We start from the raw sequence: 24012 nt of genomic DNA, 5'->3' as shown, positions 1-24012 counted from the left end.
AGCATGAAAACTGAGTTACACGCCGTATACCAAAAGGCAAGAAGCTTGAAAAAGTATTTATTGTAGATGAAGTTCTGTTGCACTATGGACATTATACCGTATTCGCTGGTTGCCACCATATCATACATACCTGAACGAATTGCAAATGTCTTAAACACAAGCAGAGAACTGGGTGACTGCCAATAATGTTACTTCGAAGCTCGAGGATGTCTCGAAGCCATCTGAAGAAACATTTGAATCCACTACTGAGCTAGGATGGATGACAGTTTGCAACCATGTGGAATTCGTCGGAAAGAAATATACTGAGCATGCTAACTTAACGGACGAATTAGTTGTTATTGCTCTTCATGTTAGCGATTCGGATGACGCCAGTGATGGCGAATGGTTTCCGCCAGTAAATTCTGATGAGAGCCAGAAACGGTAGGTCACTAATTAATACTCCACATATTCTTTACTTTACGCTGACAGTATCACTTATGCACTATGATACACTACATTTTCGCCTATTTTTTGTTATGTGAGATTTCCTAGTTGCTTTGATCGATCCTTCATTTATGCAATGATTTTTTTCAGCACCCTAGTCAAAAACTATTTATTCTGACATTTTGTCCAGAATTATAGGTGGTCATGACATAACCAGTTAAATCGACCGTTTTGCAGTCACTAGCTGTAGCTTGGAAGTTCTTCGAGATATGCGTTTGTGTGAAGACTTCAACTGCCGCCGCGCGGGGTAGCCTCCCGGTCTCAGGCGCCTTGTCACGGTCCGCGCGGCTCCCTCCGTCGGAGGTTCGAGTCCTCCCTCGGGCATGGGTGTGTGTGTTGTCCTTAGGGAAAGATAGTTGGATTAAACAGTGCGTGAGCTTACGCACCGATGACCTCAGCAGTTTGGTTCCATAAGGCCTTACCACAAATTAAAAAAAAAAAAAAATTCAGCTGTCGGACTGCACCTCCCCTAATGCCCAGTGGCCGCTTACGACGGAGCCCCTACCACTACCGCTGTCCCTTCCCTCACTGCATCGTCTGCTCAGACACGATCACGTCATTTCGAAGTTCGTGACGGTCTCACAGAGTGACGGAATGTGTTGGAGTTTCTGAGGGGTTACCATATTTCAGGTAGTTATCTGCTTCGCCATGTCACAGCCAAATTATCAAATTTCAACCTAACTGAGACCTCAAACCAAACTACAGATCAGTCTGTCACCACAAGCAGGTTTCTTACTCCACCAACCCACAAACCTGCGGCAAGCTGCTCACCCCAGAAAGAGCTGCTGGCTCCGCAGAAGTGTCACTTCACATAGCTCTTGCAGCCTCATTATTTTGTGTGTACGATACGAGGACTGCAGAATGTACTTGCTAACAAAAATATTAATTACGTATTTTTCTGATAATTAAAGCTTTGTGACTACCACGTGTAAATAGCCGAACGTTATTGTATTATCCCAAAGGAAACACATCATTTTTTTAAAAAGCATTGAAGCGGAATATTTATTACTGGAACGAACAGCAGCTGGCCGGTGTGGCCGAGCGGTTCTAGGGGCTTCAGTCTGGAACAGCGCGACTGCTAAGGTCGCACGTTCGAATCCTGCCTCGGGCATGGATGTGTGTGACGTCCTTAGGTTAGTTAGGTTTAAGTAGTTCTAAGTTCTAGGGGACTGATGACCTCAGATGTTAAGTCCCATAGCGCTCAGAGCCATATGAAGCATTTTTTTGAACGAACAGCAGGTGCCTCGTTTATCTAATCTTTGGACACAGCCTTAACGCCGTAGAGAAGGGGTTGTAACGGTCATAGGAAGAAGGCAGCTGGCCTCTAACCCCTCCCCCACCACCACCTTCCCACACACACACACCCACGGCGATAAGCGGCCGCGGCCAGCTCCATCAGCGCCGACCCACGCACGGTCGATGCCTGGCAGCGCTTCTAAAAATTCATGGCACCCCACCCCACCGCACACCATCCCTCTCCCTCACCTCACCCCCCCCCCCAACCCCCCTCTCCTGCCCAGGGCGGAGAGGGCGAGACGCCAGCAGCCCTTCGGGGCGTGACGGAAGGCCAGCTTCCGTTGGCTCACACTCTGTGGGCATTCTTATGGCTTAGACCACCACGACGCATAGGAAGTTGGGAAGTTACTGTTCAACGCTCCATCGAAACTATAGCGTCATGGCCTACTTCATAGTAACCAAAACGTGTTGCTTGGAGAAATGCATGGTACACACTATGTTGTCTTACAGTACATTTATTCACTGCCGGTTTCGATCATGGACCATCTTCACAGTGGAAAAACATCTGTCGTGGCATGTTCACATGGCATACAAATTCTATTTAACCAGGAAATTATGTTTCATTGCTGACTTGAAGATATTATTACTAATTGCAAAATTAAAAGTAAACTAAACTCCTCCCGCACAGCCCACGAAGGCCCAACGGTACCGACCGGCCGCCGTGTCATCTTTAGCCCACAGGCGTCACTGGATGCGCACAGGGAGGGGCATGTGGTCAGCACACCGCTCTCCCGGCCGTAATGTCAGTTTACGAGACCGCAGCCGCTACTTCTCAATCAAGTAGCTCCTCAGTTTGCCTCACAAGGGCTCCGCTTAGCCGACAGCGATCGGCAGACCAGATGGTCACCCATCCAAGTGCTAGCCCAGTCCGACAGCGCTTAACTTCGGTGATCTGACGGGAACCGGTGTTACCACTGCGGCAAGGCCGTTGGCAATTGCACAAGTACCTAATAGTTAATCCAATCGCCGCCATTATCGGTTATAGCTTGGCAACTTTTTGGCATGCTTTTCACGAGATTTTCTGCATATTCTCTCGGTAACGATCGCCATGTCGTCCGATTTTATATGACAGCTGCTTCAAAGTATATATTGGATTTCCTTTAAGCTTCATCTTAATATGAGACCAAACATTTTCGATCGGATTTGCATCCGGAGACATTGCAGGCCAATCCATCGTGGACGCCCCCACTGTCTCGTTTCCACGCTGTACAGAGACGGCTGCGATGTTTCGGATCATTATCCTCTTGAAGCACCTAGTTCCTCGTTCAAACCAAGTTTTTGATAAATGCTGCACATTTTTTCAGCGTTTAAATTGGCTGTAAATAAGTGCAAATAGCCAAAACTCCAACCGACAAAACAAGACATTCAACTCTCACACTGTTTATCTATACACCGTTCAAAAGCGCATCAACTACAGATTCGAAACCACTAACAGAGATGTCACTGCGGACTTTATATTTAAAAATATGGCGTACACCTACTTGTTGAACTGACTAAATGTATTTCGAGACAGAGCTGTGGTTATCACGCATTGCTTCAAGTATATCGATGCTGCTGACAGTTGCCTGAAAAAAAAATTTCAACGCATGTTGCCCGGCTAGATGGGGACATACATCCCAATACGGCCGATAGAAACGTATATCAACATACTGGACAACTTAATAGCGACGCGTTTGCGAAAAATGCCAGTTCAGGATCGTAAAAAAAGACTACAAACTAGTATCGTCGGGAGACTTGATCCATTGTGTACTGTACGATGTTTAATCACGCTCGTTCAAACAACAGCTCCACAACGTCAATGTCAGACCACCTCCTCTGTACAACTGCGTTGAAGACGAGGCCCAATATTACAGTTTTTTTGCCTGGGTATACCGGAAGGACATCAGAACATAGAAACCATATTGATAAAGAGTGATTTTGTAATATGGAGACAAACTGCAGGGAAACCATCCCTGACAGAATAGGGAGTAAAAAATTTCATATGGTCTTATGGGCTGAAATGCGTCCCAAAGGAGGTACACACGCTTGATTGTGGAGGAAAAATATCTCTGACGTTAATCTAGATATGAGCAGCAGGTAGGTGGCCTACCAGCATGGGTGACGATGAGGGTTAGTGGTTTAGGGCGCTGAACGGCGAGGTCATCAGCGCTCTCGAGTAAAATAAGAACAGACAAGGGCGATGAAAATCTATTACAAATAACATGTTAAACGTAAGTCGTACCCTCATAAGTATTGAAAGCACAACCCTGGCATTGTGAGAGTTATAAAAGAGCAATAATAAATTCAGACAATACACATGAGAATAACTAGATAAAATAAAGGATAAAACGTAAGTACAGACACAGTTAGAAGGGGGGCATATCACTGTGGCTGGGTGACTGCTTGGAATTAATTGGTGATCGAGGTTCTCTGCGACACATTAAAGTCTCAAGGGATAAGCCAAACTCCCGTGTGAAACATTATCCACAGTTACCATTGTCTGATCAATTACAGCAGGTGCTGGCCTTACTGTTTATAGACTTGCCTCCGCAGCCACAGTTTTGTCTCTGTTTCGTCACCAAGACCACCACGGTGCTGGGATATCTGTTACCTGTCCTATTTACAGATGAGGTTACCTTGGTGTGGACGGTATTGTCAACCTTCACAACACCCACCAGTGGGCTATGTAGAATTGCCATGGTACGCTGGCTGCGGAGTATCACCACCGGTTTAGCCTGACCATAAGGTCAGTAATTATTGGCGACCACCGCATGAGACCATTCTTCCACAATGCCTCGCTTGCGAGCCGTATTTGCACTTCCTGTGGGTGAGCCTCCGTCCCCTGCTGGAAGGCTTGTCTCTGGTAGTACGAAGGATAATGCAGCCACCATACGATGGTACGCCAGCTTACTGCCGTGTTCAGTAGCTGAAATACTAGCACAGAATATTCTCACTTACCTAGATTGTTCTCCTGTGTTCTTACAACCACTGAAAGCTACACTGTCGATAACGTTTTATCTCCTCCTTTAAGTGGGTGCACCTCCCTTGGAACGCATTACTTGCCATAAGTCCATAGGATATTTTTTTCTGCTTGTCCTCTCAGAGGTGATTTCCTGCAGTTTGTCCCCATTTAACAGAAACACCCCGTAGATTCTTCTTGGAGAACAAGGTTGGAAACATACAAACAGGGTTTTTTTCTAGTAATATTTGTTTACTTCGAACCGGTTTTTGGTATAATTGGCCCTATTCAGGAAACAGCGGATTATTTCCCCCAAATGAAAAAGATAGAAAGCTTAGTGTTTAACGTTCAGTCGACATCGAGGTCATTAGGGACGGAGCACAAGCTCAGAATGTTTAATGGCTAGGGAAGGAAATCGGCTGTGCCCTTTCAAATGAACCATCATAGCATTTTCCTGAAGCGATTCAGGGAAATCACGGAATCGGAATACCAAAATTTCGATGACCGCACGCGGATTTGAACCTTCGTTCTTCCGAATGCGAGTCCAGTGTGCTAACCACTGCGCTACCTCCACAAGAGATACTAGTGACTAGTGTGTAGGAAGCAAAGGTGGGATCCACACCTAAGGAATTTTTGATCGTGATACTATGTGGGAAATGTCGACCACTCATTCCTAGTGTTATATATTAAACATGTGTTAAATTACAGCGTTAAATACCAACAGCGAATGTTCCTAAATCAAGCGAGCGCAATAAACAGGGTTGTATAAAAAAAGTGTCACGTATTCGTACAGGAGGTACTGTTCGTTAAAACTAACAGAAGCTGTTTCCGGAAAACAGCAGCTGTTGAGATAAAGGCCGTTAACGTTTCACGCTACACAGCCTGCATTTTATTTACAGATGAGACAGGATTGACAACAGAAAGCATAGTAAATTACCACAATACACACGTGTTGGCAGATGCATATTTTCGAACAGTCATGGAGCTGAGACATCAGCATCGCTTCAGAATCAATGCACGAGCAAGAATTATCGGTGACACAATCACAGACCAACACACTTTACTAGACAGACTAAGCGGTGTTGCGTATCACTGATTGCTGCGCGTCGAATTACGAGCTCTATTGGAGAACGTTACCCATGCAGAAAGACAGCACCTGGGATTTATGAACGACTGAGCACCAGACTATTAGGCCCGCCCGGCTAGCAGCGCGGTCCAGCGCTCTGCTTCGCGAGCGGAAAGGTGTGCCGGTCACGGCACGAGTCCGCCCGGCAGACTAGTGTTCCGGCCAGCCTGTGGATGGTTTTTAAGGCGGCTTTGCATCTGCCTCGGCGAATGCGGGCTGGTTCCCCTTATTCCGCCTCAGTTACACTATGTCGGCGATTGTTGTGCAAACACTGCTCCCACGTACGCGTACACCATAATTATACTCCACCATGCAAACATTTGAGGTTACACTCGTCTGGTATGAGACGTTCCCGGAGAGGGTCCACTGGGGGCCGAAACGCACTACCACCCTGGGTTCGGTGTGAGGCGGCGGTGGTGTGAGTGGACTGCTGCTGCAGGATGTTGTGGGGTTGTGAACCACTGAGGGCTACGGCGAGACGAAGCCTCTCCGTCGTTTCTAGATCCCCGGTTTAATACACAATACACCAGTCCATTATCTACGAATGGTTCGACAGTACCTCGACGCAACGTCTCGTGGATGATGGATTGGTCAAGGAAGTCCGCTAGCACAGGCTCCCCGTTTAACGGACGTGAATCTGTTGGGCTATCTGGCCATGGGAACATTTGAAGGTATTGATATATGCTGTACCATCGACAATGTGTAGACGTTTCACGAACGTGCGATCAATTTATGTGATTGAAGCCAAGTGTATTTCCAAGGATATGTGATTCATTGCGATGAAGAGCTCAAGGATGATTGAGGATTTGTGGTAACCAAGCGCAGCGCTATCTACAGTGTCTGTTGCTACGTGACAGGCAGAAAGTAATGTTCAAAAATGTGTGTGAAATCTTATGGGACTTAACTGCTAAGATCATCAGTCCCTAAGCTTACATACTACTTAATCTAAATTATCCTAAGGACAAACACACACACACACACACACACCCATGCCCGAGGGAGGACTCGAACCTCCGCCGGGACCAACCGCACAGTCCATGATTGCAGCGCCTAAGACCGCTTGGCTCTTCCCGCGCGACAGAAAGTAATGAGATAAAAAGTTTGCCTGAAACCTCATTATAGGAGCCTTTGGTCTTAGTTTTACCAGTCTCCAACCGGAATATGTGACAGTTTCCTTAATCACCTTGTATAACAAAAATGAAGTAAATCATAAAACCATCACAGGCGCAGCACCTGCAGTTCCCCATAGAGTGGCTTGTGTTCAACCTTTCATGCTTAAAATTTTCGTTACTGTCACTTTAATTATTTACTGTTCCTTGAACATTGCATTAATCTGAAATGAAATAGATACCATTGTTTGTTAAATTCGGAAACGGAGGACGGAAAGAAATTGGTTGGAGCTTCTGTTATTCTAGTTTTGTTACCGTGAGCTTTAATGTTTTCCAGTATTGATATGACTGACCCCTTGGAGTTATATGCCCTCAGACCGTCACCGGAAATATAACGATGGGAAGTTTCGCGCTACAGGCTCCGGTTCGGAAATGAAAAGGGACGGAACGGTGGGCTGAAAAAATCCTTTGTCAGCAGAAATCTGGCCAGCGAGGACCGATAGCGGGGGCGCCGACAGCAGTGCGCGAGATTTAAGAGTCGCGTCGGCCGACTCGTAATTTACGTACGCCAAGCGGGCCGCGTCGGGCCGTCCGGGGAACCCCCTCCCGCGACTGGGTGCAGTCGGCAGTCGAAAGCCGCAAACATAGCGGGGCTGTTCGGGGGCGGGTCCGCCGAGGTCGGCGGCGTGCGTGCGTGTGTGTGTGTGTGTGTGTGTGTGTGTGTGTGTGGGAGGGGGGAGGGCGGTAATCTGGCGCACTTGATTTGCGGCGGCGGCGGCGGCGGCGGCGGCGCGCCTGCGTTGCAATCAGCGGAACGCAAGTCGCGCTCTGCCAGGGTAAATAAAAGGGGACCGCGAGAGTGCGCGGTCCGTCCACGTCTGCGTCGTGAGCGCTCCGCCTCTGCCGTGAGCGGACACGAGCGAGGCCAGCCCGGCAGTTTACAAAAGCAAGCAGCTTCAAAGGAAATTCGTGTCCAGGCACATGAGTTCCCGTGCTGATAACACCCAAAACAATGTAATAAGATGTATTGGCTGAGCAGGTGACAGCTGATTAGACTGAAAAGCCAGCCGCGGTGGCCGAGCGGTTCTAGGGGTTTCAGTCCGTAACCGCGCGACTGCTACGGTCGCAGGTTCGAATCCTGACTCGGGCAGTTAGGTTTAAGTAGTTCTAAGTTCTAGGGGACTGATGACCTCCGATGTTAAGTCCCACAGTGCTCAGAGCCATTTTTTTAGACCGAGTAATTGGCTGGAACACTGGCAGTTTATTCAGCTTTTCAGAGCATTCACACAAGGTTGGCGCCTGTGGCGACACCTACAGCGTGCTGATATGAGGAAAGTTTCCAACCGATTTCTCGTACACAAGCAGCAGTTGACCGGCGTTGCTTGGTGAAACGTTGTTGTGATGCCTCGTGCAAGGAGGAGAAATGCGTACCATCACGTTTCCGACTTTGATAAAGGTCGGATTGTAGCCTACCGCGATTGCTGCTCGCGTTGGTCGAGATCCAATGACTGTTAGCAGAATATGGAATCGGTGGGTTCAGGAGGGTACTACGGAACGCCGTGCTGGATCCCAACGGCCTTTTATCACTAGCAGTCGAGATGACAGGCATCTTATCCGCATGACTGTAAAGGATCGTGCAGCCACATTCGATCCGTGAGTCAACAGATGGGGACGTTTGCAAGACAACAACCATCTGCACCAACAGTTCGACGACGTTTGCAGCAGCACGGACTAACAGCTCGGAGACCACGGCTGCGGTTACCCTTGACGCTGCATCACGGACAGGAGCGCCGGCCGGTATGGCCGAGCGGTTCTAGGCGCTTCAGTCTCGAACCGCGTAACTACTACGGTCGCAGGTTCGAAACCTGCCTCGGGCATGGGTGTGTCTGGTGTAGGTTTAAGGTAGGTTTAAGTAGTTCTAAGTTCTAGGGGACTGATGACTTCAGATGTTAAGTCCCGTAGTGCTCAGACCCATTTGAACCATTGAACGGACAGGAGCGCCTGCGATGGTGTACTCAACGACGAACCTGGGTGCACGAATGGCAAAACGTCATTTTTTCGGATGAATCCAGGTTATGTTTACAGCATCATGATGGTGGCATCCGTGTTTGGCGACATCGCGGTGAAGGCACATTGGAAGGGTGTATTCATCATCGCCATACTGGCGTATCACCCTACGTGACGGTGTGAGGTGCCATTGGTTAAACGTCTCTGTCACCTCTTGTTCGCATTGTCGGCACTTTGAACAGTGGACGTTACATTTCAGATGTGTTACGACCAGTGACTCTACCCTTCATTCGATCCCTGCGAATCCCTACATTTCAGCAGGATAATGCACGACCGCATGTTTCAGGTCCTGTACGCGCTTTTCTGGATACAGAAAATGTTCGACTGCTGCCCTGGCCAGCACATTCTCCAGATCTCTCACCAATTGAGAACGTCTGGTCAATGGTGGCCGAGCAACTGGCTCTTCACAATACGCCAGTCACTACTCTTGATGAACTGCGGTATCATGTTGAAGCTGCGTGGGCAGCTGTACCTGTACACGCCATCCAAGCTCTGTTTGACTCAATGCCCAAGAGTATCAAGGCCGTTATTACGGCCAGAGGTGGTTGTTCTGGGTACTGATTTCTCAGGATCTATGCACACAAATTGCCTGAAAAAGTGATCACATGTCAGTTTTAGTATAATATATTTGTCCAATGAATATCCGTTTATCATCTGCATTTCTTCTTGGTGTAGCAATTTTAATGGCCAGTAGTGTATTATAGTATTCAGGTAGGTACTATTTGCATTGTTGTTACTGATATGCCTACGATGCGATAGTTGGCGAACGCGCTGCGCCCTGGCGGCGGATTGCGTAACGCTGTCCCGAACCGGTGTGGGGCCATTCCGCAGAAGGCAGCGCCGCTGCCGCCGCCTCCACCACCGGTGCCTGTCGACATCCGCTCGGCGGCGCAAGTTTGCTTTAATCACTTAATCGAACGGGCGGCGGGGCGACCCAATTAAGTGTAAGCTCCCGAAAAGAGTCAGGAGAACCCAATTTCGCAGCCGGAACCTCGAGTATGCTGATAATGACATCAATCAGGTCGCTATAATCGAATCCTTCCGCGGACGCCCAAGTGTCGCGCGACTCGAAAGCGAAAAAAGGGGAAAGGAAGGAGAAAGGGGGTGGGGGTGGGAGGCAACCAAAGGGGGTGGGGGGCAACTCGTCGATAAACAGCGCGGTGCGATCTCCGTTTAATTGGCCGGCTAAAACTGTCGGCACCTCCACTTCTGAGGGCGTGCCGTTTAATCAGCAGGCATTACGCTACCTAAGCCGGCAGAAGCAATTTAAAACTTTCTCTACCGCTTGCAGCAGCTGCGATCAAGGGTACGCCGCTCCTAGCCACTTGTGCCGTCCGGCTATCTTCCATCTCTCCCGAGGGCAATTTTTTGGTCTGTCGTAGTCCATTTACGAAACTGGCAATCGCCAGTGGAAAAGTGGTCGGTAAGTAGATTCCCTCCATCACAAATACACTGTTCCACGACAGTAAAGGCTCAATCCTGATATATTCTGAGAACAATTGTACAGGATGAAACAAAATTCGTGCACTTAAAGCCACAGTCTGATTCCTTGTATACTAACAACACAAATATGTCTGTAAGAAAATTTTCGATATAAAATGGATGTCAAAGGAAAGTATTCTGGCAACAGTGTATGGCAAGTAACTTCAATCAATACCACCTAACTGTGCTGTCCAGTTAGTACAGTGAGGAGAATTTTGCAGTAGAATACCCGAATAGCAGGGTTCGATTCCGGATGTGAATATAATTTTTTATTTTCGAATTTTGGTTTGTCCAAGGAAACTATGATAGACTCTGTTTAGCAAACGATATATTTCGTATATATTTCTTACAGCTGTAGTCGTTTTTAAAATGCAGCCTAAAATAACGATTGTTGGTCAGACATGTCAGAAACCTTACTGAAGAATACGGACAGTTAAAAATAAATTATCTACCACAGTGGTAAGTATAACCGTTGGCCGATAGACCCAGTGCCTTAAACATATACCAGATACTGGGGTCGAATGTAGTTGAGGAGCAAGATGGCGGCTCTGGGGTACACAGAACGAAATACTAATTTTGATTTTAATAATCAGCAGCCTCAGTTGCACCGTTTATCTAGAGTTTATCTAGGCTTCAGTCGGGGTAAACCAACCTTCTTCAGAATAACAGTAACTACCGTTTGACCATAGTGGACATCGTCAAGCTAAAACTACAAATCCACAAATTATGGTCAGTACAGCACTCGTGGCTGCCACATCGTTGTCGCGAAGTGGGGCCGAGGCAGTTCCAAATAAGTTTTATAGTCTGACGATAATTTGTGGATTTGTAGTTTTAGCTTGGCGATGTCCACTATGGACAAACGGTAGTTACTGTTATTCTGAAGAAGGCTGGGTTATCCCGACTGAAACCTAGGTAAATTCTAGGTAAACGGTGCTACTGAGGCTGTTGGTTATTAAAATTAAAATTAATATTTATACAGTTGCTGACAGGACCGTGAAATGTTGAAGCTATTTAAGAATGAAATACGAGAACAAAGATGGCAGAGCGTTCTTGGTGCCAAGAGCTGTACATAGAACGAACTACAAGAATAAATACGGCAGAGTAGGAATTCCACGATTTTGACTCCAAGTTCGGTACACAGAACGACCCACGAGAACAGAGATGGTGGAACGGTGTTCAGAGATCGATTTAACAGAGCAACATAGCTCTGGGGTACATACTTATTGGCTGTTTCATTCTCTACAGCGTGACTGAAAGAGCAAAATGTGTGTGTGTGTGTGTGTGTGTGTGTGTGTGTGTGTGTGTGTGTGTGTGTGTGTGTGTGTACGTGCGCGTTTGCCCCCCATAAGCCACCAACTTTCACCCCACAACTCTCCTCCTTGCAACCCTGCCACTGCATGTAGGCAATACGGGCATGGGACTAAGGACTACGAGCCTTAAAGCCTTACAAGTGATTTATCTGCCTATGGGTTTTGTACAACCAATAGCGCCTTCAAAAACCACATGCGATATTTTCATAATCTCTCGCTTACTACACGCAAACTATGAGTCCCACCTTTTAACCGGAAATTTTATGTAGTTAAATTTTGTATTGGGATACGTTATTCAAGAAAAAGGCGTTCGAAGGTCACTTGTGTGAGTTTTTCTCGAATAATTAAAAAACTATGGCCTCTAGCGAATACATATCCGAGTACAAATTTTAACTCATTAAATTTCGTACAGAGAGGTCCAGATTTTTTTTTTTTTTTTTTTTTTTTTTTGTAGGTGTAATAGTTCATAGTTAACAAGATGTAAGTGTACTGTCATATCGCTGGCTTGGTTGCGGAGTATCTTTGCGTGCAGCTGCGTCTGTGGAGTCGGGCACAGGACACGAAACTCATGTTGTGTAGTGCGTAGCTCTGCATGTAAGAAGCATTGTTAGTGTTGACGTTGAAGTGTTGCTACTACAGTAAAGTGATTAAATATGGAAGTAATTCAGAGGAAAGTGCGTCAAGATGTAATTAAAAATGAGCAGTGCCGCCGATAACGTATTTGTGTATCCTCTCGCGCCGCGCGGGATTAGCCGAGCGGTCTTAGGCGCTGCAGTCATGGACTGTGCGGCTGGTCCCGGCGGAGGTTCGAGTCCTCCCTCGGGCATGGGTGTGTGTGTGTTTGTCCTTTAATTTAGGTTAAATAGTGTGTAAGCTTAGGGACTGGTGACCTTGGCAGTTAAGTCCCATAAGATTTCACACACATTTGAACATTTTTGTATTCTCTCGTTGCGTGTCGCACAGTATCAATCATCCGCGCCGTGTTCGGTCTCCCAGAATGAACTGATGTGAATCAGTAGAAATTAGTCACCATAAAAGAGTGCAGTCAAGTGCCAGTCTCTTGTAGCGAGCGTGAGGACGTGCGTTCGATCATCGCGTTTCCGCATTATCAACAATCAACCGCGCCGCGACGGTTACGCGCACGCTCGTACAAGTGAGAACTGAGAACTGAAAAATTAGCTTTACGAACAGTGTTATATCATTACTAGTGTCAAGGAGGACTATTACCAGATATCTGTATGCGTGACGAGCGTAAGAACTTTCGTTCGATCATTCGGCTTCCGCATCATCAACAATCACCCGCGTCGTGTCGGGACTGTTAATCATCAAGATTGTTAATTGGGAAACATTTACGATTTAGCGTGTAAACAGTGCAACCTGTGGTTTCCATATCGTCTCAGAATATAGATGTTCATACCAGACATAGGACAGTGTTGTATTTTAACGTTGAGTGGCTCCCCTAAGCCCGCTTGCATATTTCGATAGATAATTTCAGGCAAGCCAACAGCAGTGTGGAGCAGAACAGTACGACCGCCGCGGGATTATCAAGTACGTGGTGTGGACAGGGCGCACGGTCAAGAAACGGTCACGAAACAAGAAGTCAGTTTAAAGTTGCATACAACTCAAAGGTAGTCGCAACTGAATTGCCCAGTATAATTTGCTGGTGTAGATGCAAAAGGGTAGCCGCTATTTATACTCTAGAGGGTCTGTCTTGAATACAAAGGGCGTAAGTGAAATGCCATATGTACATGCACCACGTCAGAACCTTCACATGATATAATCGCTTTCGACTCAGTGTACCTCGTAACTGGTTTAATTTCAACGTTATCGTTATTTTCTCTCGTTGAAATTAGTTTAAAGTCATGCCGTAAGAGAATTCCAGTACATACTTATCACTCAACAGATGGATGAGCGAGATGGCGAAGAGATAGAAGTACACGATTCACATTGAGGAGAGCGCGGGTTCAATCCCCATTTCGATTTATAACGATTTTTGCGATTTCCAGTTTCGCACTATTACCAGCATGGTACAAAGAACTCGCGTATCAACAGACGTGCCCAATATGTTTCCATAATGCTGTAAGGTGAATACACCCTAGGGGACCTCAAATGCCATCTTACATTTTTATTGATCTCCAGATGATTGGAATTCTTTATACGTAAATGAGTAAACTCGTTAGTGAACTGAATGTCCCTCCGATGTAGCTATTTGGCAACAAAAGAACCGTAAAAAATTAACAATCCAGAAGAGCACTGCACTTCTCTGACGATTACGTGAAATGCGCATGTGTTATTGCTGTCAGCCCCTGCGTGCTGTTCACGTGATCACAGCGTGCGACGTTGGAAGACGCACACGGTAGAAGGGACGCCATCTTAGTATGAGTCGGGTGTTGTCAATGGAGAGAGCGGCGACAGACTTCATGTGAGTGCGTGCATGGTGAAACAACACTAGGGACATAATGTCAGGGATATAGGAAACACGAGAGTATTATAAGTAAAATAATGAAACAAGTACAGAACTTATGTCAATGTTCGACAAAAAAATCTAACATGTTCAATCACAACGCCTGGAAAAACTTACAGCTCAAATCGACTAATTGTGGGTTTCTTCTTTAATTTAATCATCTTCCCACAAAAACTCGCCTTGAAAGGAGCGACACACTTATCCAGGGCTCGCTGCCATGTTGCAGGTAAAACAGAACACATTTTTGGCATGCTCAGAAACCATCTCTTCAAGCGTTGACACATTACGACACACTTTTTCACACACAGACTATGGAATTCGGGGTCAATAATAAATACTGCTTGTCACAGATTATCTCACTAACATTTCCTTTTGCAGATGCAAAAATAAAACTGTTGCACAAATAAAAAGCGAAAAAATAATTACTTTAACAGTGCATAAACATTTATATGCTGTTCTATTCTACAGAGTAAACATTCAGAAATAATGTAATGAGTTACTTACAAATGAATTTCAGAAAAATTTCATTTCGCAGAACTGCAATCATAGCATAACTGCAGTTCACTTTGTTCAGACATAACTGTAAACCTGAACTGAAGGGATTCATCTGTTTACGGACCTCCAACCATTGCGTGTTGTTTTTGTACCGGTGTGAGCGTTAATTAGAAATTTGTGCTTTATATCTCTCGTGAAATAATTCACGCGCTGTAAAATTTACCTGATTACCAATTCAATTATTAAACGAAAAATATATTTCTGTCGTTTTCGGAATCGGTCCATCGGTAATTATTTTGGACGCAGTTTAATGCCGAACGTGTGTAGGGGGTAGAGTTCTCTGTACAACGGATCCAGACATTCTGCCATGGAATTCCATTTATTTTGTCCCTTTTAATGCTAGACTGGGACGCTACTTTCGTTTTCATGAGGGTTGGGAATTTAACTGTCCTCAGTATGTAAACCAGAGTGACAGTAAACCGTCTCGTAAATCAAAGTTTCATCATATTAGTGGTCAATAGCCTTTAGCCTCTAAATGACCAAAGGTTTTCCTTTCCAGCACAACAATGAAATACATGTCAGTATGTAGTCTCTGGGAATAGCAGTGAATAAACTTGGTCAATTCGTTACTCATTTTTGGGTCTACCACGAGGTATGGGGTGGTAAATATTTATAGTGATGAATCAGGAGAAAAACCATTATACATATTAAATTCAGTTGTTTACCAGTGGTATATACCGGCTTATTTTCTAGTGTCACTTCAAGCGTTATTAGATTTAATAATAGACTTTCTGAAGAAACAGAATAGGATGTACACGGAAAGGTAATTTAAAACTGTGGAGCCCAACTGTCTCCGAAATTATTGGTCATTATAAAGTGTCTCAACCCAGAAAAGCCTACATGAATACTAAGTTCATTTTAGCCTGTTGTATGAAGAAGTAACAGATATATTGCTTATAGAGAAAAGCACAGTTGCACTAGAAATTACCAACTGCATCCCAAGTAGTGCTATATGTGAACAACTTTCATTGACAAATAACTCGAATCTCAAATACAAAAACTTAAATCTACATAACATGGAGGCACACATCGCAATTTGTTATGTTGTCTATATCTGGCTCATCTGTGAAAACAAAGTTCACATCTCTTTTTTTCAGTTTCAACTTTTTTCTGACAGGGAACCAGGTACTTTATTAAATTTCTGAAAACGTTTATTAACGATTCTATCAGCAGGTGCAGTATTTATATTAGGCGACTAGTTTCGAACCTTACACGTTCATTTTCAAGCCTGGCCTACCCACGCTGCAATGACAGTGCCTGATCCTGAAAATAAACATCAAAGTGGCATCACATGCTATATAAATGTTTGCATAATGAATGACAAATCCACACGCGCCTTTTACCAAGTTGACTAATGTAAATACTGCAACTGTTGAAATAACCGTTAATAAACGCTTTATGAAAGTTCATATCTATCAGAAAAATTCTGTGCTTCACATTCTGAAGGAATGGCGTCAGAAAACTTGCCTCACTGTTGTTTCCGTATAATTTGTCGGAAATGCCGAGACGGCTACGATACGACGTTTGGAAAACTGTGGTCTGGTCAGATGAGTTCCGATTTCAGCTGGTAAGAGCTTATAGTACGGTTCGAGTCTGGTGCAGGCCCCACGAAGCCATGAACCCAATTTGTCAACAAGGCACTGCAGCAACAAGCAGGTGGTGGCTCCGTAATGTTGTCGACTGTGTTTCGTAACATGACTGGATCCTCTGGGCGAACTTAACCGATTATTGACTGAAAATAGATATTGATTATTTTGCCATCCAGGTCGCCCAAAATGAGCATTTATGGGATATAATCGAGAGGTCAGTTTTCGCACAAAATCCTGCACCGGCAACACTTCTGCAATTATGGGCGGCTGTTAATTCAGCATGGCTCAGTATTTCTGCAGGAGACTTCCAACGACTTTTTGAGTCCATGCCACGTCGAATTGCTGCCCTAGACCGTGCCAAAGAAGGTCAGTCATGATCTTAGGAGGTACGTCATGAGTTTTGTCATCTCAATGCGTGTGTTCTGCAAGGTACAGGATTGGACTGGTGCACGATTTTCCGGGTGTGAGTTGTTGGGAATGAGCTTCTGGTCTCTGGTATTTGCTATGCGACTTAAGATTATTCGATCTTACAACTTATACTAGTACAGATGGCGTAGAAGCGCTACTGAGTGGTGAGTAGTTCCTTGGTTGGCTTCCGTCTTTTCCAGGCTTCCAACGCTAACATTTTGTCTCTGTTAAGTTCCCTGGTGAGTTCGATTTTGCACGACGCTTCAGACTGATAACATTTATTCCTTCAGTGTTCGAATCTAACGTAACGGCTTCGTCCTGCCGTCCTGTCTCAAAAGCCGCCATTGTTTGAAATTGCCCCGACGTGCAAGCAAGGACCACGTGCTGCTAAATGTGCGCCACGCTACTCAAGTCACCAAGAAACTGACAGTTTAAAAATGTAAATACCTAACACTGCTTCAGTATCGCAAGTCCAGTTTTCTTTCAATGAATCGAAAAATTCGTGACACTACAGTTTGTTAAATATTACAACAATCTGGTTTTTGTTTGACATCAAGAAGCAACACTATATTTTAGGCTTCTGTAAGGAGATCAGCCCCTGCGAATGTCACCAGATGATACTTGGAGGCGAATGTGGTGCTTACGCATTCCCTTGGTTACACAATGGAAGACAAGTAGCTACTGTCAGCGTTGGAACGGAACAAGTGCACTAAAAAAAAATTAGAAAAATTGGATGATTTATTTAAGAGAAAGAGCTTCAAAAATTGAACACGTCAATAAGGCGTCGTTCCACATCTGTCCCTTATACAAGCAGTTATTCGGCCTGACATTGATTGATAGAATTATCGGATGTTCTTCTGAGGGATCTCGTGCTAAATTCTGTCCAACTGGCGTGTCAGATCGTCCCTGCCCATAGTGCTCAGCTGGGGAGAGACCCGGCGACCTTGCTGGCCAAAACAGTGTTTGGCAAGCACTGTAGGCGGGCGGGCTTTATCTTGCTGAAATGTAAGCCTAGAATGGCGGGCGAAAATCTGGTTGCTATCCAATCACGGTCTGGAGCGTTTCTGGACATGTTTCGCTGGTCATTGGGGCTCAGTTGGAAGTGGGACTCATTACTAGACAGTTCTACTCCAGTCAATGAGGCTCAAAGCCGAAGACGTGTCTAGAGACGCAGGCCGGGGTGGCCGAGCGGTTCTAGGCGCTACAATCTGGAACCGCGCGACCGCTACGGTCGCAGGTTCGAATCCTGCCTCGGGCATGGATGTGTGTGATGTCCGTAGGTTAGTTAGGTTTAAGTAGTTCTAAGTTCTAGGGGACTGATGACCTCAGAAGTTAAGTCCCATAGTGCTCAGAGCCATTTGGACCATTTTTTTGTCTAGAGACGTTCCAGAAAGCGGTGGCATACTAACCTGACTCCCCCGCTATACAGCCGGACAACCAGGATTGATGGTCTGGGTACCACTTCTTTTAATGGCAGCATCCCTTTGGTTATTACTCGCGGCAGCCCTGCCGCACAGCAGTACGATTACGATATTTCATTGCCCTTCATGGCAAGCCTTCCTGGGCTAACATTTCAGCAAGGCAATGCCCGCACACTCTGCTGCCAGAAAGGTTGTCGGACCTATTCCCAATTGAGAACGTTTGGAGCATTATGGGCAGCGACCTCAATCCAACTCGGGATGTTGACGTTCTAACGCTCCAGTTGGATAGAGTTTGGCACGGTATCCTTCAGGAGGCCGTCCAAAAACTCTGACTCTCATGCAAGCAGTTATTCAGCTTGGCAATGATTCACAGAGGTGCACCAACGCGTTACTGACTTTTTCAATTTGAATAACTCATCAAATTTTTCTGAATTCGTAATCATTTGTTTGTACATGTAGATCATATCTACGGATTTCCGACCCTTTCAAATAATTCCTTCGTTGTGCGTCGCTTTTGTTTTTGTCTTAGAGTGTATCTGAGTGGCTGAAGAGCTAATACGCCAGTGCACCACCCACTCCATCGAAACTGCGATCCGACAAAAATGTCCTGATTAAAAACAGTCTGCTATGCCCATCCGTGACTGGCGCAAATGAAACAGTAATTAATGCGTGGCGGACCGGACCGGACATCAGACTGCGGAATGAAAGCAGATCGGCTCCTGAATGTCTCTGATTACACTCCGCGCGCGCAATGATGGGCGCAAAATTGCGCGATTCTATTGTGGCAAGACCATGTACGAGCCAACAAAAGCTGCAGTGCCTTTTTATGGCTCTCAGGGAAGCTAATACGTGATTACCGCATTCATTGCAAACAAACGTTCTTGATTAACGTCCACGTTGAACCTCCACAACTATTCACTGATTCTGCAGTTTCATTGCCTCAGAGGCATGTTTCCTTTGAAAAGATATCGAACTGTTGTCTCTGTGTAAAATTACAACCAAATAAGCTCTCGACCAAGTACAACGGCAAATTTCGTCGGACGAATAGTTTCCTTGGTCATTCATGAAATACAAAGAGAAACGTACGCGTGACGGTCATTAACGGCGGTAATCTGTTACGGGCAATGTATATTCCGAGCCGTACGCGGACTACGGGGCGTCGTAAAACCTCTGCAACTACCGTGGCCATTATCATTTTCAATATCAATGAGCAGAGTGGGACTAAAAACGAGATAAAATGCTTGCATCAAACAGTCTCTCAAACTAACTTCGTAGCAAACGTTTGGAAATTCGTAAACATACTACTTCGATGGTGCTCCTTTATTCGCAATGATTTCTATAATTCGTCCAAACAGCTAAAACCGAAATAATTGTGGCAATTAGACAGACTAAATTACTCAGTGGAACAGTGCATTTAAATTTATGAACTTCGTGCCGTATCTCTGCTGTAAGGTTCTTACCCGTTAAAAACAGTTGTGAATTTAATTTTTTGTAAGGCATCTTTTATACCTAAATACGTAAAATACGTTCCACTGTTAGTCAAACACATTTGTTTCGATTCAATAACGTCGGTGGTCTAACATGCTTGATTACAATTTATATAAACGATACGTACAGAGTGTAGCAGAGGAAACGCGCTTCCAGTATTGAATGCTGAAATTGATTTCATTTTTTAAAAAATGCTGTACTCAGTAACATAACTTTTATTGCGTTTTTTAAATCTACATACCTTAATTAGGTTCCGAAAACAATATCGTTGAGACGACGCCGTTCTTGTTCGGACACAAATTAACATCCACTCCTGAAAGTTATGCACGGCTCTCTCTAACATTTGTTAAGTGGGCTGCTTCTGTGTTGGCAGCGCTGTGTAGCGCTTTACATTGGATCTCTGACTTCGCTTTCTTTGTAAGAGTGTCTGTGGCTGGTTGAACTCGTTGTTGGAAGTTAGTCGCCAACAGTGACGGAAGTACTGTTGGGTGGTTGGAGGTGAACAGACAGCAGTGATGGATGTTAAATGTGAGAAGTTAGCATTGATGGAGGGTAGAGGTCTGAAGTGTTAGCGCAGCCTAACGATCTGGAAGTATCCGACTTGGAGATTGAAAATTATTCATGATTATATATCTTTGTACTGGATATCAACGACGATTTATATTCGTGTCTGAACTGGATGTTATATTATTAAGGTAAAAAATACATTATTTGGTTTGCAACAAAATCTTTCCTTTGCTAACCACATGTTTATTAGTAGTTAATGGATTTAGTAGTTAGAATCTTTTATTTAGCTGGCAGTATTGACGGTCGCTGTATTGAAGTAGTTCGCGTAATGAAGATTTTTGTGAGGTAAGTGCTTAATGAAATGTATAGGGTATTGTCAGGATTTTTTTTATTCAGGGCCACTATTTTGTATTAATTATTTGAAGTCAGGTTGTAACTTTTTTTCTGCAGTCAGATTGCGTTGCGCTAGAATATTGTGGGTCAGTGTAATAGTCAGTCAAGCAACTTTAGCAAAGACGTACGTGCATTGTACTTCGCGCATAACATAGTACTCGTTGCAAGAAGTGCTGAGTAAGCGTAACAGTAATAAAAGGTGAAAAATGGTGAGTTTAAAAGCAAAAATGTGAATAAATATTGTTCAAACGACGACGACGACGACGACGAAAATCTGTAGTTCCTCACTATTAAATGTAAGCAATCATATAACAGGGAGATGCAATCAGAATCAATCCCAATCATCAGTATACTGTAACTATAGTGTCGGTTCACAGTGTTTTGATTTAATTTTTGCATTTTAATAATTTTTGCAACTTTAGTTGCAGCTCCTCTAGTACTGGAATTAAATATTTTTTCCCGCCGTACGAGATGTACAAGAAAAGACTGATGAATCAGGTATATTCTACGAAAATTCAGGATATGTTATTCAATCAACCTCTCTTAGCTCCCTGACATGTACCCTATGCAAGCATTTCTCGATTATTAAAAAAAAAACGAAACTCTGCCCAAACAGGCCATGAAGACCCAACGGTACCGACCGGCAGCCGTGTCATCCTCAGCCCACAGGCGTCATTGGATGCGGAGATGGAGGGGCATGTGGGCAACACACTGCTCTCCCGGCCGTATGTCAGTTTACGAGACCGGAGCCGCTACTCCTCGATCAAGTAGCTCCTCAGTTTGCCTCACGAGGGCTGAGTGCACTCTGCTTGCCAACAGCGATCGGTAGAGCTGATGGTCACCCATCCAAGAGCTAGCCCAGCCCGGCAGCACTGAATTTCGGTGGTCTGACGGGAACTGGTGTTACCACTGCGGCAAAGCCGTTGGCGTTTCTCAATTACGGGATCTCTATATTTACTCAGTAGGTTTCCATGAAAATCATGTCGCCCTTCTTCCAAAGATTCAAATTTAACTTCAGAGAACATCTCTTTGACACTTACGTGTGGGTAACGCCATTCCGCTACAATCCTAGCATAATGACTCCAAAAGTTGATGCAGTATACCAAGCGATGTTCGCACTAGCGGATTGTATGCAATTTCCCTTTCAGAAACACTGCACCTTCCGAGAACGAAATCAACAATAGAAAAAAGTCTCGTGAAAAGCTAGTGGGAAAATTCCGGAACGTCTTTAGAGGGCGGACTCTACTAATATTCCTCACCTGATTCCTTACCATTCCCAAACAGATTGCGAAGCAAAATTAGATTAATAACAGCTAACATAGAGCCAATTCAGTTCCACGCGTTTTTTTCCACGGATTGAGCGGAAAGAAACCCTAGCATTCGGAACAATATAACGTACCCCTTAGCATACACCTATTACTGATTTGCAGAATATATATTTAGGTTTATTGTTCCACATTGTAATAGCACTTTTTTTCGTGGATCGCCACGTCCGGTGCTGGTGTAAACTACTCTCTTTCATTTCTTTTATTTTTTTAAAATATTTCACGACACAATCACATGACCCTTCCACAATGCCAAAACTCGTTACATCCAGCCAGTGACCATATTAGAAAAAGGAGGGAAAGAATCATTATAACTGTCAAATCTGCCGAGTAGCTATCCACTTACTGATAAAAGAAGAATAAAATCTTTACGTAGATCTACACCTACTGACTCATTGCAGGGAACACTAGTGTGCTTGGCAGAGAGTTCATGGGACCACCTTCAGATGTTTCTCTACCGTTTCACTACAGAACTGCGTGCGGAAAAAAAACACTTAAAACATTCCGTGAAAGCTCTTATTTCTCTTATTTTTTAAGATGATAATTTCTCCCAGAGTAAATGAGCGTCAACAAAATATTCTCGTATACGGAGGAGAAAGTTGGTGATTTAAATTTCGTGAAAAGATCTCGTCGCAACGAATGATTGCCACTCGAACTCGCGTATCATATCCGTAACACTCTCACACTTATTTCGCGATAATATAAAACGAGCTGCCCTTCTTTAAACTTATTCGATGGCCTCCATCAATCCTATCTACTCACAGCAATACTCGACCAGTGGACGGTCAGTCGTAACGTAGCCAGTGTCTTCAGTGGATTTGTTGTATCTTCTGTAATGCCAATAAAACGCTGTCTTTGATGTGCTTTCCCCGCAACAATTATATGGGATCGTTCCAGTTTTTAGTTGTTTGTAATAACAATATGTAGGTATTTAGTTGAATTGACAATCTTTATATTTGAGTGATTTATCGTGTATCAATATTTTACAAATCCCTTTTGGTACTCACGTGGATGATTTCACACTTTTCATTATTTAGAGTCAATTGTCACTATTTGCATCAAACAAATATCTTATCTAAATCATTTCGCAACTGGTTTTGATCTTGTGATGACTTTCCTAGACGGTAAATCACAGCATCGCCTCCAATCAATCTGAAAGACTGTCTCCTAAATCGTTTATGTAGATGACAGACAGAAGTGGGTGTACAATACATCACTGGGAAACTCCAGACGTCAAGTCTGTTTTACTCGATGACTTTCCGTCAGTTACTTTTAACTGTGACCTTTCTGACAGGATTTCACGAACTTAGTCGCACAACTGAGGCGATACTCCATAAGCACGTAATCTGATTACAAGCCGCTTGTGAGGAACAATGTCAAAATCCTTCCGAAAATCTAAAAGTATGGAATCAATTAGAGTTCTCCTGTTCATGGCACTCATTACTTCGTTTGGCTAAAGAGCTAGTTGTGTTGTATAAGAACGATATTTTCTGAATCCATGTTGCCTGTGTGTCAATAGATCGTTTTCTTCGAGGTAACTCGTTATGTTGGAAAACTGTATGTGATGCAAAATCCTATTATTACTTGGTTGTTGTTGTTGTGGTCTTCAGTCCTGAGACTGGTTTGATGCAGCTCTCCATGCTAATCCATCCTGTGCAAGCTCCTTCATCTCCCAGTACCTACTGCAACCTACATCCTTCTGAATCTGCTTACTGTACTCATCTCTTGGTCTCCCTCTACGATTTTTACCCTCCAAGCTGCCCTCCAATGCTAAATTTGTGATCCCTTGATGCCTCAAGACATGTCCTACCAACCGATCCCTTCTTCTAGTCAAGTTTTGCCACAAACTCCTCTTCTCCCCAATTCTATTCAATACCTCCTCATTAGTTATATGATCTACCCATCTAATCTTCAGCATTCTTCTGTGGCACCACATTTCAAAAGCTTCTATTCTCTTCTTGTCCAAGCTATTCTTCGTCCATGTTTCACTTCCATACATGGCTACACTTCATACAAATACTTTCAGAAACGACTTCCTGACATGTAAATCT

At 44.5% G+C, this 24012-nt stretch overlaps 1 pseudogene; it reads right to left on the bottom strand.

The window, feature by feature from the left end:
• Positions 1–2594: 2594 nt before the first annotated feature.
• On the bottom strand, positions 2595–2712 carry LOC124799492 (annotated as a pseudogene).
• Between the last annotated feature and the right edge of the window lie 21300 nt (positions 2713–24012).

This window comes from Schistocerca piceifrons, chromosome 5 (assembly GCF_021461385.2).
Source record: "Schistocerca piceifrons isolate TAMUIC-IGC-003096 chromosome 5, iqSchPice1.1, whole genome shotgun sequence".
Lineage (NCBI taxonomy): Eukaryota > Metazoa > Arthropoda > Insecta > Orthoptera > Acrididae > Schistocerca > Schistocerca piceifrons.
Note: the sequence above shows the minus strand (reverse complement) of the source record. Positions and strands in the feature narration are given on the sequence as shown.